Below are 13,363 nucleotides of genomic sequence, written 5' to 3' on the forward strand. Positions count from 1 at the left end.
TGTTGCATAGCTTAAGTGCTTTTTAACAAGTGAATTTTAAGGGGAAGTAGAAAAGAGACTATGACAACTTCCATGTGGTAACTTTGAAATTTATAACTTCTTAATTTGGCTTATTTTCTAAGTCATTATCTATGACCATTTGTATCACTGTGCCAAGGACAGTAGAATTAAAAACAAAACAAAGAACACTACCTCATCCAGGTGAATTGAGTTATCTTAAAAGTGGCCTGAATATAATATAGATCAAAATAACTATGTAAATGGAAATGATCAAAATGAATAAATAAGTGAACAAATAAAATAGATAAATATTAGAATTAAGCTAATGGAATTTCCAGTTGTTGTTTCAGTGTATTCTCCATTATCCTTGTTGCCAATATAATTCTGTTTCCCTATTTTTTATGCATGTGTAAATTTGTATCTATGTTATGGACTTTTAAGTGGAATTGACTCACCCATCCTACCCGCTGCCTTGAGGGTAGCAAAAAGTGAGTAGTGAACATTCCAAATCAGCTCCTAGGTGTTTCCTGTTGTTCTCTCACATTTTTTATTCCCATGCTTACAGAGCCCTTCCATTTTATATCTTCCTACATCCTGATCCTTTAGACATTTAAGGCATCATAATCCTCCTGATGGATTTGTAAAGTCTCCAGCATTGGAGACTTTGCAATTCTATGACTTTGGAGTTCTTCATTTTATATCTTTCTACATACTGATCATTTAGACATTTTAGGCACCTTAGTCCACCTGACAGATTTACAAGATCTCCAGAATCAGAGACTTTGCAATCCTATGAACTTTGTACAGGAGATGTTACACTGAAGCCAGAGCCATGGTCTTCAACACTATAGTATCTGCCTTTACCAAATAGAAGTTGTCTAACCCTGGATAAATTACTCTCTTCTCAGAATTTCAATTTTCTCATCTAGAAAATGCTAGTCCCTCCTTCAACTCATAGTCCCTCCTTCACCAAATTGTTGTGGAAATAATTATCATCCAGCCCTCACATTCTTGAGCTTCATAGCCACGTAGGACAAAAGACTCCATTCATTTGAATTATGACATTAATTTCTAGTGTTTTAGGTCATCTCTCCTTTCTATAGGAGAGTCACCAAATCAAGCATGAATATTCATTTAACTGCTTTTTTTATTCTTTATTTGATCTCAAATCCATCTTAATATTCTATCAAGCATGGGAAGTTCTTGATGATGATCAAAGGATACAAAATTTCAGTTAGGAGGAATAAGTTCGAGAGATCCACTATACAACATGGTGTTTATAGTTAATAGGAATGAATTGTATTCTTAAAAATGGCTGAGAGTAGATTTTAAGAATTCTCACCAAAAAAAAATTGTAATTATATGAGGGAATTTATATAATTGGCTCATTTTAGCCATTTTACAAGGTATATGCATTTCAAAATAATGTATTCTATATAATAGATACATACAGTTTTATAAATTAGAAATATTTAAATGTAAATTGGAAATATTTAAATATTAGAATATTTAAATATTTAAATGTTTTTTTTCAAAATTAAAAGATTGTTTTTTAGCATTGGACAGGTTTGAAAATGGATTTGATGTGGTTCAGATATGAGGCAGGAGGCTTTAGTTTTTCATATTTACGACAAGGAGGTAGGAACCTTGAGCTACATTTATGGACTCATGTATTAGAGGCGTCTGATAACAAAGGTGAGGCATTTTTTGTACTTGTGATGCACCTGCATTCCTGACTTCCCTGAGTGTCCTAAAAAGAAAGGCTTTCAGAGAAGGCTGTGATCCTACCAAATGCCTCATAGCCATGCTTTTTGAGTTAGTGGTGGTTTCTTCTCCCTAATCTAAGGACTAGTCTCTGAACTAATCAAAAATTTGTTAATAATAGCAAAGTACAGAAATAAAATTTCATGAACCTTTTTTCCCTTGTGGTATCTGAAACCACTGTCAAAATAATAGAAATATATGGTGAATAAAATAAAGGAAAATGTTTCTTTATTCTCAAATCTGAGTAGGGTTAAAGAAAAAATGTGTTTACCTTGTTATATTTGCATAAATAAAATAATACACAGCTATTGATGATAAATTTTTAAAACCGATTTATCCAAAGAAGAAGTGATATTGCCCAAGTTAGTCATACAATCTAGAAATAATGATCAGCATCCTGTGTATTTTCTTTTAGGTGTTCTCTACAAAACACATTTTACAGAAGTTTGCTCAGATTCAAACTTAATGCAAAATTGTGTTTCCTAATGTTAATTTAAATATAGACTATGTGTTTTCCATATCATTGCAGAGTTTTCAGAACTAAAATTGTCAAATGGAGGTAATTATTCAGTTAATGTTGAATGTTAAGACTTTTTCAGGCTTTTTTAATATTATAAATAATCCTGATATTAAAAATATTTTTCTCCCTAAGGCCAAAATTCTATGCTTTCTTTCTATGATTCCTTTTTTGATTTTTGTAAATCAATGGAATGAGCATTTAACTTGAATTTTCTTAAACTTTTGACTCCATTTCTTTAGGTTACTTGCACACATAAATTGTCTTTTCTAGTAAAAGTAAAAAGATCTTTAGAATACCTTTTTATTTCCTTGAAATATTTACTATGTTCTAAGTATTCTCTAAACATTTGTTAAATACATGTCTAAAGAAAGAGCAGTTAAGAATATAATGACTTTTATTTTATTTAGCTTTTATTTCCAAGACACATCACCAATGTAGTCACTTGTTTTGACAATTGCCCAGGAGATTATATTTCTTTCAGGTTAAATTCAGAATGGCTGAAATTCAAATATAAGCTCATTCGATGAAGGTTCTTATAATTGGCAGAAGTGTGGATTTAACTAAACATTAGCCTTGGCAAAATATATTTGGATAGGCAGCCAACTCACAAAATTGCTAATTGTTCTTAACTGTGTATCTTACTTGGCATTTAGTCAAGATATACAGACACATTTACACACATACACACACATATATTTAATCTAATGTCCTTCTAATATTAGTTGGTCTTATTCTTTATGAACTACTGACAAGTATAATTCATAAGTCAAATATTTTGTGTTTCAGTTAAAGGATAGATGAGGATATGTACATATATACACATGCATACAGATTGTTGATAACTAGAATCATGTAGTTCATTAGGCTCTCATTCAGCCAACTAATTTATCTAGAATGCAGGTTGTAGACTTTAACATAGGACTTCTGAAACATGGTTGCTAATTTAAAGCAGTGGTTTGAAACCAGGAATGGTTATGCCCCTCCCCACTCCAACTCTGGGGACATTTGACAATGTCTGAAGACATTTTTGGTTGCTACGTGTGATAGGATGCGCATGCTACTAACAGGTAGTGATTAGAGGTCAGGGATGCTGCTAAATATCCAGCATAGCACAGAAAAGCTCATACAACAAAGAATTACCTGGTCAATTACATCAATATCACTAAAGTTGAGAAACCCTATGTTGAAACATCTCACAGTCTCAGAATGGTGTGTGCCTGTGTGTGTGGGGAGGCATATTATTTATATCAATGGAATTAAGATTGTAATGGGTACCAAGGATAAGTATTCCTGGCAGGGATGCAAAGGAGTTGTCAATTTCCCCTAGGAAAGAATGAAAGATTTGAAAAGGTGATGCTGAGTTCATGGGGGCAAGAGGAAATCATTCCAGGGAGAGAGAGAGCTTGAGAAATGTCACAGAAGCGGGACACTACAAATGGCTTCAGTGAGCTAGAGTTCAAAGTGGGGGTACAGACCCTGTGAAGAATAGGTCTAGATCAACCCTCAAAGGCCCGATTATCAAGGTTCAGTTTTGTAAGCTGAAGTTCAGACTTTATCCTTAGGCAAAGGGAATCCATTGAAAGGATCCATGGGATCAAAACATATGAAGTTATTTAAAAAAAAAAGAGAGAGAGAGAGAGAGAGAAATAAAATGCCACTGGCAGCCAGAAGAAAACTAGAACAGAACAAACCTGATTAGAGGCATGGATGACAATTTGACAGAAAAATTCCACTTCTCCAAATCAATTAAATTAGGGAAGGTCAGGCTCAGTGGCTCACGCCTATAATCCTAGCACTCTGGGAGGCCGAGGCGGGTGGATTGCTCAAGGTCAGGAGTTCGAAACCAGCCTGAGCAAGAGCGAAACCCATCTCTACTATAAATAGAAAGAAATTAATTGGCCAGCTATTATTTATAGAAAAAATCAGCCGAGCATGGTGGCGCATGCCTGTAGTCCCAGCTACTTGGGAGGCTGAGGCAGTAGGATCGCTTGAACCCAGGAGTTTGAGGTTGCTGTGAGCTAGGCTGACACCACGGCACTCACTCTAGCCTGGGAAACAAAGCAGGACTCTGTCTCAAAAAAAAAAAAAAAAATTAGGAAAAAGTATTTTTAAAATGCTTAGAATAAAACCAAGAAAAGGGAATGCTAAGATTCCAGAGTAAAGAAGAAATTCAAGGTTAGATGAGTAATTAGAGGCACACAATCTCAGAGTAGTCAGAATTGGGAAACAGACATTAAATGCTGGGTCTGACGTAATACCCTCAGAGTGGAGTCCAGGTCACATGTGCCACATACAAGGGAACTGGATCTGCACTACCTGCAAAAAGCTTTGAAACAGGAAGTTATTCTGCGCTTTCTTTGAAAATAGAACTAGAAACAATTCTGACCACTACGTATGACTAACAATGAATCTTTTCTTTGAGAAATTGGCCATGCGAGACAGCTCTAAGCAAACTTATGAGTCCCAAGTTTATATAAGTTATGTGGTGTCAGAATGGCAAGATGAGAAATTAACAAAATCCTAATACAAACTTAGTGAAACTGATGACATCAGTGAAGGCATGAATATGGAATGACACTCTATAATTGTTGCTACAAATTGGGGCTCCTGAATTAATTCTGTATTAATCTACTTGGGCTGCCATAAGAGAGTATCACTGACTGGGTGGCTTAAGCAACAGAAATTTATTTTATCTTAGTTCTCGAGACTAGACGTTTAAGATCATGGTGCCAGCCAGGTTGGTTTTCGGTAAGTTCTCTTTTCTTGGCTTACAGAGATGGCTGCCTTCACTGTATGTCCTTACATGGCCTTTTCTCTATGCATGCACACTATTGATGTCTCTTCCTCTTCTTATAAGTATACTAGTCCTATTGGAGTATGACCCCACATTTATGAGCTCATTTAACCTTCATTATCTTTTTAAAGACCCTATCTTCAAATGTACTCACATTGGAGGTTAGAGCTTCAACATATGAATTTTGAGGAGACACAGTTCATCCATAACAACCCCCATGAAGATGACTTAAAAGTGAAATATTCAAGTTGCTTATGGAAATTTATCATAGGAGAAAATCAGAAAATGCAATGAATAGGAGAATTCACACAGAGCTAAGGATAATAGAATTATCCAGAGGAGACAGTAAAGTGAATCCATTTAAAAGTTTAAATAAATAAAAATAATGACCACAGATATCAGACTTGGAAAAAAACCCAATCTTGAGCTATTGAAGCATATGAGCTGCATGATGGAGAGATTGTGGGAAAATACATTTGTAAAAATGTAGATAAGTATAAATAAGCATTAATAACTTGAAAATAGATCTGATTAAATTAACCAGACATGCAGCTGTTATGTAAGGATATAAGAAAACAAAATTACACACTGCAGAAAATATATGAAAGAAATTTTGAAAAGGACATTAGAAATAAAAGATACAGATTCATAATTTGCCCAGACTGAAAAAATGATATCAATCTTCACAATGATTGACTATATCACATCTCTGACTGGATGATTAAAAACAAATATTCACCTAGTTAATACTGCAGTAAAATATCAGAACTCACACAAATAGAAAACATATTGAAAACAATAAAAGATGAAATATCTATTACGATCAAAGGAATGGCAATTAGAATTAAAGATATCCCACAGTCACGCTGGAGACCAGAAGCCCAGTGGAATCATAATTTTAAAGGGTGAATAGAAAATAATTGTCAACCTAGAATTCTAAATTCAGCCGAACTTTAATTCAAGGGTGAATCTAAGTGGGGAAAAATGCTGATAAAAAGGCTGATAATTAACAATTTTTATAGACTTTCCATGAATAATGATTTAAAAAAAACTATTAGAGAATGAAAATCACTAAGAAGAAATTGAACATCCCCTGCCCCATAAAAAAAAATGAGATGGTTATGAAATAATTTAATATGCATGTAGGTAGATGTTAATCTAACTTGGTCTGTAAAAAGTAACATAGATAAATAATATATGCTACTAATTTCTTGGTTTAAGACAAGGTATTTTACAGGGCAAAAATAAGACAAATTAATGTAGTAGAGGAAGAAATTTAGTGGGGATATACTTTAAAGAAATTTAGTGGGGATATACTTAAACCTATTTGGTTTCAGAGAAGATTAGATATATTGATTATCTATAAAATGTTTAGTATATAGGTTAAAAAAATTATGAGTACACATCAAATAGAAGAAAATTAATGTATACCAGCGGTCCCCAACCTTTTTGGCACCAGGGACTGGTTTCATGGAAGACAATTTTTCAATGGACAGGGAGGGCAGGGGAAGGCGGAGCTCAGGTGGTGATGTGCGGCCCAGTTCCTAACAGGCCATGGACTGGTACTGGGCTGTGGCCTAGGGGTTGGGGACTGCAGATGTATAGTCTCTCGGTAAATAAAAAAGGAATAAGAGGCAGGAATAAAGAAGACTATCAATCCAATGATAGAATAAAAATTTGAATGCAAAAGATGAGACCAACTAGAGGATAATGGCTTTCTCTTGGGAGAGAAGGTAGAAAAATTGGGAAGCAGTACAAAGTGGGCTTTAATTCTTTATATCAGTTCTGGGAAGAAAAACATCTGAGGCCAGAAAAGCAAAATGTAAACATTTGTTAAATATTTGGGTAGGTAAATTTTGTTGGTTAGAACTATTTAGTGTGTTTCTGTATGTTTGGAATATTTAATTATCACATTACCATGTTTAAAAACGTACATGGTATCAGACAAAACTGGATTCTTATCGCTTACCTTTCACTAATATGTAACTTAGGTAAAATTACTCGATTTTTTTAGGTTCCACTTGCTTAATATTTAAAGGTATACAATATTATAATATCCCTTAACCTCCATGGTTATTTTAACAATGTTAAGTGTATCGCATATTACTTGGAGAAAATAATGTGTTCAATATATGGTAACTGGGAAAAATAAGGAAGCAGCAACATGAAACCAAAGGAGAGGAGAGTTTTTAAAAAGGAAAAGGAGATATCTTTTGTTTCACAAACTAGTGACATATTCAAATTACTGATTTTGGCCATTGAATTTAACTGTTGGGAGGTTATTGATCTCACTTGAGAAGTCTGGGTAGAAAGGTGTAAGCAGAAGACTGACTATGGTTTAAAGAAGAGGAAGAAAAGATAACAAAATACTTGCACTATATTGTTTGAAATAAGGAGGAAAAGGGAAATCACATACTTATTTATAGAAGCAAAAGAGAAACAGGAGTTTTAAAAATGGGAGACTGGAAATGTGAACTATTTTAAGTAGTTTGGTCGTGGAGGAAAATAGGTCAGTGACTAGAGGTAGACAGAGGAATGTGTGTGTGTGTACGTGTGTGTGTTTGTAATGGTAAGGATTTTAGGTTGAAAGAACCAATAGCAAGGGGGATGTGAGAATAAAGGAATAAAGGTAGAGCACTAATGGATCAAGGTCCTAGAAAAGACAGGCGAGCTTGGAATCAAGAACACAGATGAAAGGGTTAGCCTTCAGCAGACAAAAAGCACTTGTTCTGAGATTAGAAAGAAGTTGAACTCTGAGTGCTGGCAGTGATAAGTGTCTACTTGAGAGGATAGGACATTGATAGAGTTTATGTCTCTTGGCTTCAAAGTTATCTGTGAAAGATATGAGGTGCTGTCCTCTACTGACAAAAAATGTGTAGTTTTGGGTTTTTGGTGGGTTGTTGTTTGCTTGTTCTTGATCAAGAGTGAAGACTAAGGCATTGGGATACTTTGTAAGGGATGTTTCTTCTGATGGAAAAACTAAATTCAGTCCCAACTTCCCTTTTGTAAAGAAGAGTTTTTGTATGTGAACAATCATTTGGGGGGACTTCAAATCACCACCCTCATTTCAGAAAGTTGTGAAAGGTCCACAGAGAGAAGTAATGTATAAGAGTTACTGTCCAAGGCTTTGGGGAAATAAACAGGAACCAAGACTCCACATTTCCTTGTCCTCCACAAAATCAGCTTTCCAAAAATAGACTCCTACAAGCGGTAGTCACAGTTGAATGTCATGTTTCTATTATTGCAATGACATAAAATCATTAAACCACTGCTAGGAGTAAAAGCAGTCATGTCTGGTAATAGAACTGCCCTATGCTCATTCAAAGGGAATTGCATTTTAAATGACACATGGTGAGCAATGTCCTCTTGAGGTGAGTGGCACAGACTGAGGTTTGACTTCTACAGTAATTTGTCAAATGCTCTCCTATGATATTGCTTTTAGCACTGAATAGTGGTGTCAAACTGGCTGGTGTGTCACGAGCATAGGACATGAGGTTCCCAATTTCTTGGTGACCATCTGTTAAAATTTTTATAATATTTCCTATATTTATGGTAACTGAAAAAAAGATTATTCTTAGTATGGTGACTCAATTGCCCTCTCTCACCATTCTTTGTCTAGATTACTCCTTACATCCACATATACCACACAAGCTGAGTTTTGACTACCTTCCAAGTGTTCTAATGTTCCGAGTTAGGAACATTATGTCAGTTAATCATCATAGAATCCAATGAGATCAATATTATGTCCATAGGCAAGTAAGTATACTGACATTTCAAGATTGAACACGATCTTCCCAAGATTGTGATTCGAATTGGGATTCAAATTCATATATGAATTAAACAACTAGAACTAAAGGGAACATTGAATCAAATGTCTCTTGTAAGTTCTGAACCTATTAAGAAATGGACAAGTTTTGACTTCCTTGGGTGCTCAAATATCAATTTTATTATCAGCAAAATTGTATTGATAAACACATTCTGTACATGAGGCCACAAGACGTGTACATTAGGCAAACATCATCACCCTGAAACTGGCCTCTGTAGGATGAGAATTGTAGTTACAGAGCTAATAAATTGCATGGAGGAATGAAGCCTACTTCTCACTTTCCATGAATGAGTGGTACAGCTGCATTAGTCTTTTAAAATAGAGTCCGTCCTCTTCTTTTGGGAAGGGAAATGTTAAGAGGTGCAGGAATTTATTTCTATCAAATATTTTCAAGTGAGCCAGAGGTTTATCAGTAGAAAAAAATAGATGATTCCACCTAAACATGGAACATTCTTTTTTCATGACAGGCCATTCTTTCAATTTTATTAGTTTAATCCACTTAAGTGATACATCTTCTCTTCCGTAGTATAAACTTAGTAAGAGTCACAAATGTGTTGATCAAACCAGGAAAAAACACCAGGCAGCTCACACACTAGGATTGATGAAATAGCAGTGTGTTGGAGGATTTCGCTGTGATAGGAACAGAGCACATTTTTTATTGTACTTTGATTCAGCACACAGAGATCTAGCAAAGCAAGCATTAGAGTCCAGAAAACTTTAAGAAACTAATTACAAAAGCAATAGCTCTTCCTCTGGCATGACCAAACACTGAAATCCATGAAATATGCGTGTAGGGTAGTTTTGGCTCTAAGTGCTATTCTGCCAACTGGACATCCACAGTTGAAGAAACACAAGCCCATTCTCTGGTTAGGTGAGTGGGCTTATGTCCAAGCCTGAGAGTTCCAGCTCTTTTACATACTTGAAAATGGCTTAATCTGCCACTTTAGCTTTTATCATAGTTGATTGCCTTAAGCATTTTACTGTAGCTGTCTTCAATACTATCTGCAATCAGCCAGCTCCTTCTTTAAGAGAACAGCATGTAGGGAATAAGCTTTGAAAAAGCCAATTTGTACTTCTCAATGTTGGCCTGACATGTCTTCTTATCCCACCATGATATTTAGCATAGTGCCTTCTGATATGTAACTGTTGAACAAAGGAAATAATGCATGGATGGATGAATAAATGAATGAATAATTCTATAGAGAAAAATGTAGCCACCAAGGTTATATTTTCCTCATGATACTCCTCCAATTTGCTCCTTTTCGAGAAGATGCAAACAGATGCCCAGGCACTAATTAAGACTCTGCCTTTCAGTAGAAGTCTAACTTTCTTTTATATGATAAGTTTCTCTTTCCTGATCTGAAACTCAGATTCATTCAGTCCTCAAGTAAACCTTACCACATCAATAGTGTGGTCACAGCTTCTAGAATAATGGTTTTTGGTGTCCCTTGATGAAAGCCTTCATGTTTATCTTTTAGTTCTTTCTGAGATATAATGAAATTTCCCTTTGAAATTTCTGATATTTTTGAGATATAATAAAATATATACTAAAAAAAATCCCCTGGAATTAAATCATAAATTGTAATAATAGCTGGCATGTTTTAACATTCACTATGTGTGGGTGCTGTGATAAACACTTGACATAGATTATCTCATTTAATCCTTACAGAAACCAAATGAAGTGTTTACTGTCATTATCCATATTTGATGAAGAGGATACTGAGGCTCACGGAGAATTAATAATTTGTCCAAGATCGTCTAATGTCGAGTAATCAAGAGCGAATGCCATGAAAGTACACACACCAGCCTGGACCAGCATTTTTTGAGGGGAAAACCTACAGAGACAGAGTAATAGCAGGTGAGAAATGTTCTCAATGCTTCTCATACAAGGAACTGGCAGGCTAGACATTAGACATGGGAGGGGACCCAGTCTTGAGCTGTGGGGCTTATAAGTTGACTGGTTAGAGAAGCACCACCCCTTCTCCCTGGGGGAGTTTGGGACTGAGGTCTAAATTTTGTTGTTAGGGTTCTGTGATGTAGAAAAATTGTAACTTCCAGCCTTGATATTCAACCATAGCCTTTATAACCAAAAGCTCACCCATCCCTTGGTGTGCTCAGTGTCCAGGGCCCAAGTCTTATGTTTACAGAGGAATGATAGTGGGGATTCTTGGCCCTCAGCCCTGTTCTGTCTCATCAGCATTCTTTCAGAATGTCTGACTAAAGTACTCAGTTGCAGCCAGTTTCCATATTGTCTTGGTTTGAGTTTTCAGATGATCCTGCTGTATGGGGAAGGGGGAGTGTCAACTATCTCTGTGGAAGGCCAGCCTGATGGGTGGCCAGCTCAGGTAGAGGAACTCTTGCCTGTCATCTAGCTATTAAGATGTAGAACCTATATACAAGTACCACAGTCTGATGCCACAGTCCCCAGTCTTAAATAATTATCAAGAAGAACTGATATAACCATCCACATGAGCATTTCAAGTAGAATAATAGTCTACAGTACATACATTTCCTGTTGTATATTTTTATGTTGTGTCCTAGTTGACCATTGGAAATACTTATGTATGAATCACCTGTTTTTAGCCTTTATACTCACCATTCTAGTACTCTATGCTCCATTAGAATGTGAGATTTAATTTCATTGTGGACCATTCAAAAAAGATATGTTGTTGACCATGAGATTGATAAGCATATTCACGAGAATGTGTGTTGGAAAGGAGGGCAGATCCTAAGAGGTAGTATGCTCTAAAAGAATGGATAAATCAAAATTCAAGGTCTGTGACTTCTGTCCTCTGTATGGGTATTTTTTATGAGATTTTAAACCAGAAGTAATGATAATAAGAACTTGTCTTTGTGCCAGTTGAGTTATAAGGTTGCAGGATTGTTAGTTGTCTTAAATTTTATACGTACTTATTCTTTCCAATAATTCTCAGTTGAAATTTATAAATTTATAAACTTTACAAACATAAAATATCTTGAACCAAGATAAATCAGATAATTTAACAGTAGCAACATCTTTACCACCAAATAATCAAATAATAAGGTTCTAAAATCAGAGATACGATCTATTTTGTTGACTACTGTATATACCCAGTGCATAAACATTGGCTAGAACAAAGTATGTGCTCAATTAGTATTTGTTATGTTTATGAATAAAGTAATAGATTACTTTTGGCATAAACATTAATTATTAAATCATTTAATTTTATTGGGATATCCAGATACTCTTATATTTATTTATGAAATTAAATAAGGTATAAAAAGTGATTATCTTTCTTTTGTTTGGCATCTAAATCATCTGACTCTCATGGAATGGTATAATATTTCAAAAGTTTAAAAATCATATAATGAAAAGTAGTTTCAGATGTGTAGAATTATGTGTGTATATATGTGGGGAGGGGAGGATAATGATTTGAAAAATGTACTCTTTTCTAGTGATTATCTACTGATTTAGACATACAATCCCCTCCCCCAAAAGAGATGTTGCACATAAGAGGAACAGAAACATTCCTACTGTTATTTTTTACATCATCTAAAGCATAAAACGTCAACTTAATCAGGCAATTTATGCAAATGAGGAATGGTATAAACCTTGGTTTTGTCGTTGATATTTAGTGATCCTAAAGAGAGTCTTTAAGTCTCCCTATTTGTCTCTTAATGAAAATATAAGTAAAATTAAACACACGACACACACACACGCGTGCATATATATCCCCTGTGATGCTTCTTCTGTTTTGTTGAAACTGGGTTTTCTGAGACCTTTTCAATCCTCCTTGATACGTCCTCAAATTCTGAGAATGCCCTGGCTTCTTTGCAGTATTTTAAAAATGAGACTAGCCCATGCCTGGCATAGGCAGGACATGAGGGATCCTTCTCCAATTCCACCTCTGAAACCTCACCTGTATCAACATCTGCATGCAAGCCCAATTCAGCAGTCTTTTCCCAATGAAATGGCTAATCTAATGTTGTAAGCACAGGGTTAAACCGCAGTGTGTGATGATTCTGATAAGGTAAAAAGTATCATAACAAGTAAGTATGAATTCCTTTAGGATGGGGAACATGTAGCAGTTCTAAATACAGCTATACCTTTTTATAGACACACATATAAACATGTGACTGGACTTTAAGAAAGTGTGAAGATTTCTTGAGTGCTAGTTGAAGACAGCCTTCTGATTTAGGTTCTGTAAACTGGTTCAGTTGCTCTTTTTCCTTTTCCTGGACCTTATCCATTTGACTTTCTTCCCAATGACCTACTCTCTGACTTTCTTTAGATAATTTGAAAATACTGACTGTGCAGATGCCAAGGGTGAAAAGGATCTTCATCCCCACTGAACTGCACATGGCAATCTTCTTTTCTCATTCCCAGAGGAATTTTTGTGATCTTGTTGGAAATACTTGTGTCTGTACTATAATGTCTACAGAGAACAATAATGAACAAAGTGACTCAGTAACTACATTT

General features: G+C 35.3%; 1 protein-coding gene across 5 annotated transcripts in view; it reads left to right on the plus strand.

Annotated features, from left to right (window-relative positions):
• LRRC4C (leucine rich repeat containing 4C) overlaps positions 1–13,363 on the plus strand; it is a 1,172,848-nt gene that overhangs the window by 209,705 nt on the left and 949,780 nt on the right. For all 5 annotated transcript variants that reach the window (XM_076002025.1, XM_076002024.1, XM_076002021.1 and 2 more), the window contains exon 2: positions 10,574–10,762. The gene's annotated coding sequence lies outside the window, so the exon portion shown is untranslated. The remainder of the gene's footprint in view (positions 1–10,573; positions 10,763–13,363) is intronic.

Source organism: Microcebus murinus, chromosome 4 (assembly GCF_040939455.1).
Source record: "Microcebus murinus isolate Inina chromosome 4, M.murinus_Inina_mat1.0, whole genome shotgun sequence".
NCBI classification, from domain to species: Eukaryota; Metazoa; Chordata; class Mammalia; order Primates; family Cheirogaleidae; genus Microcebus; species Microcebus murinus.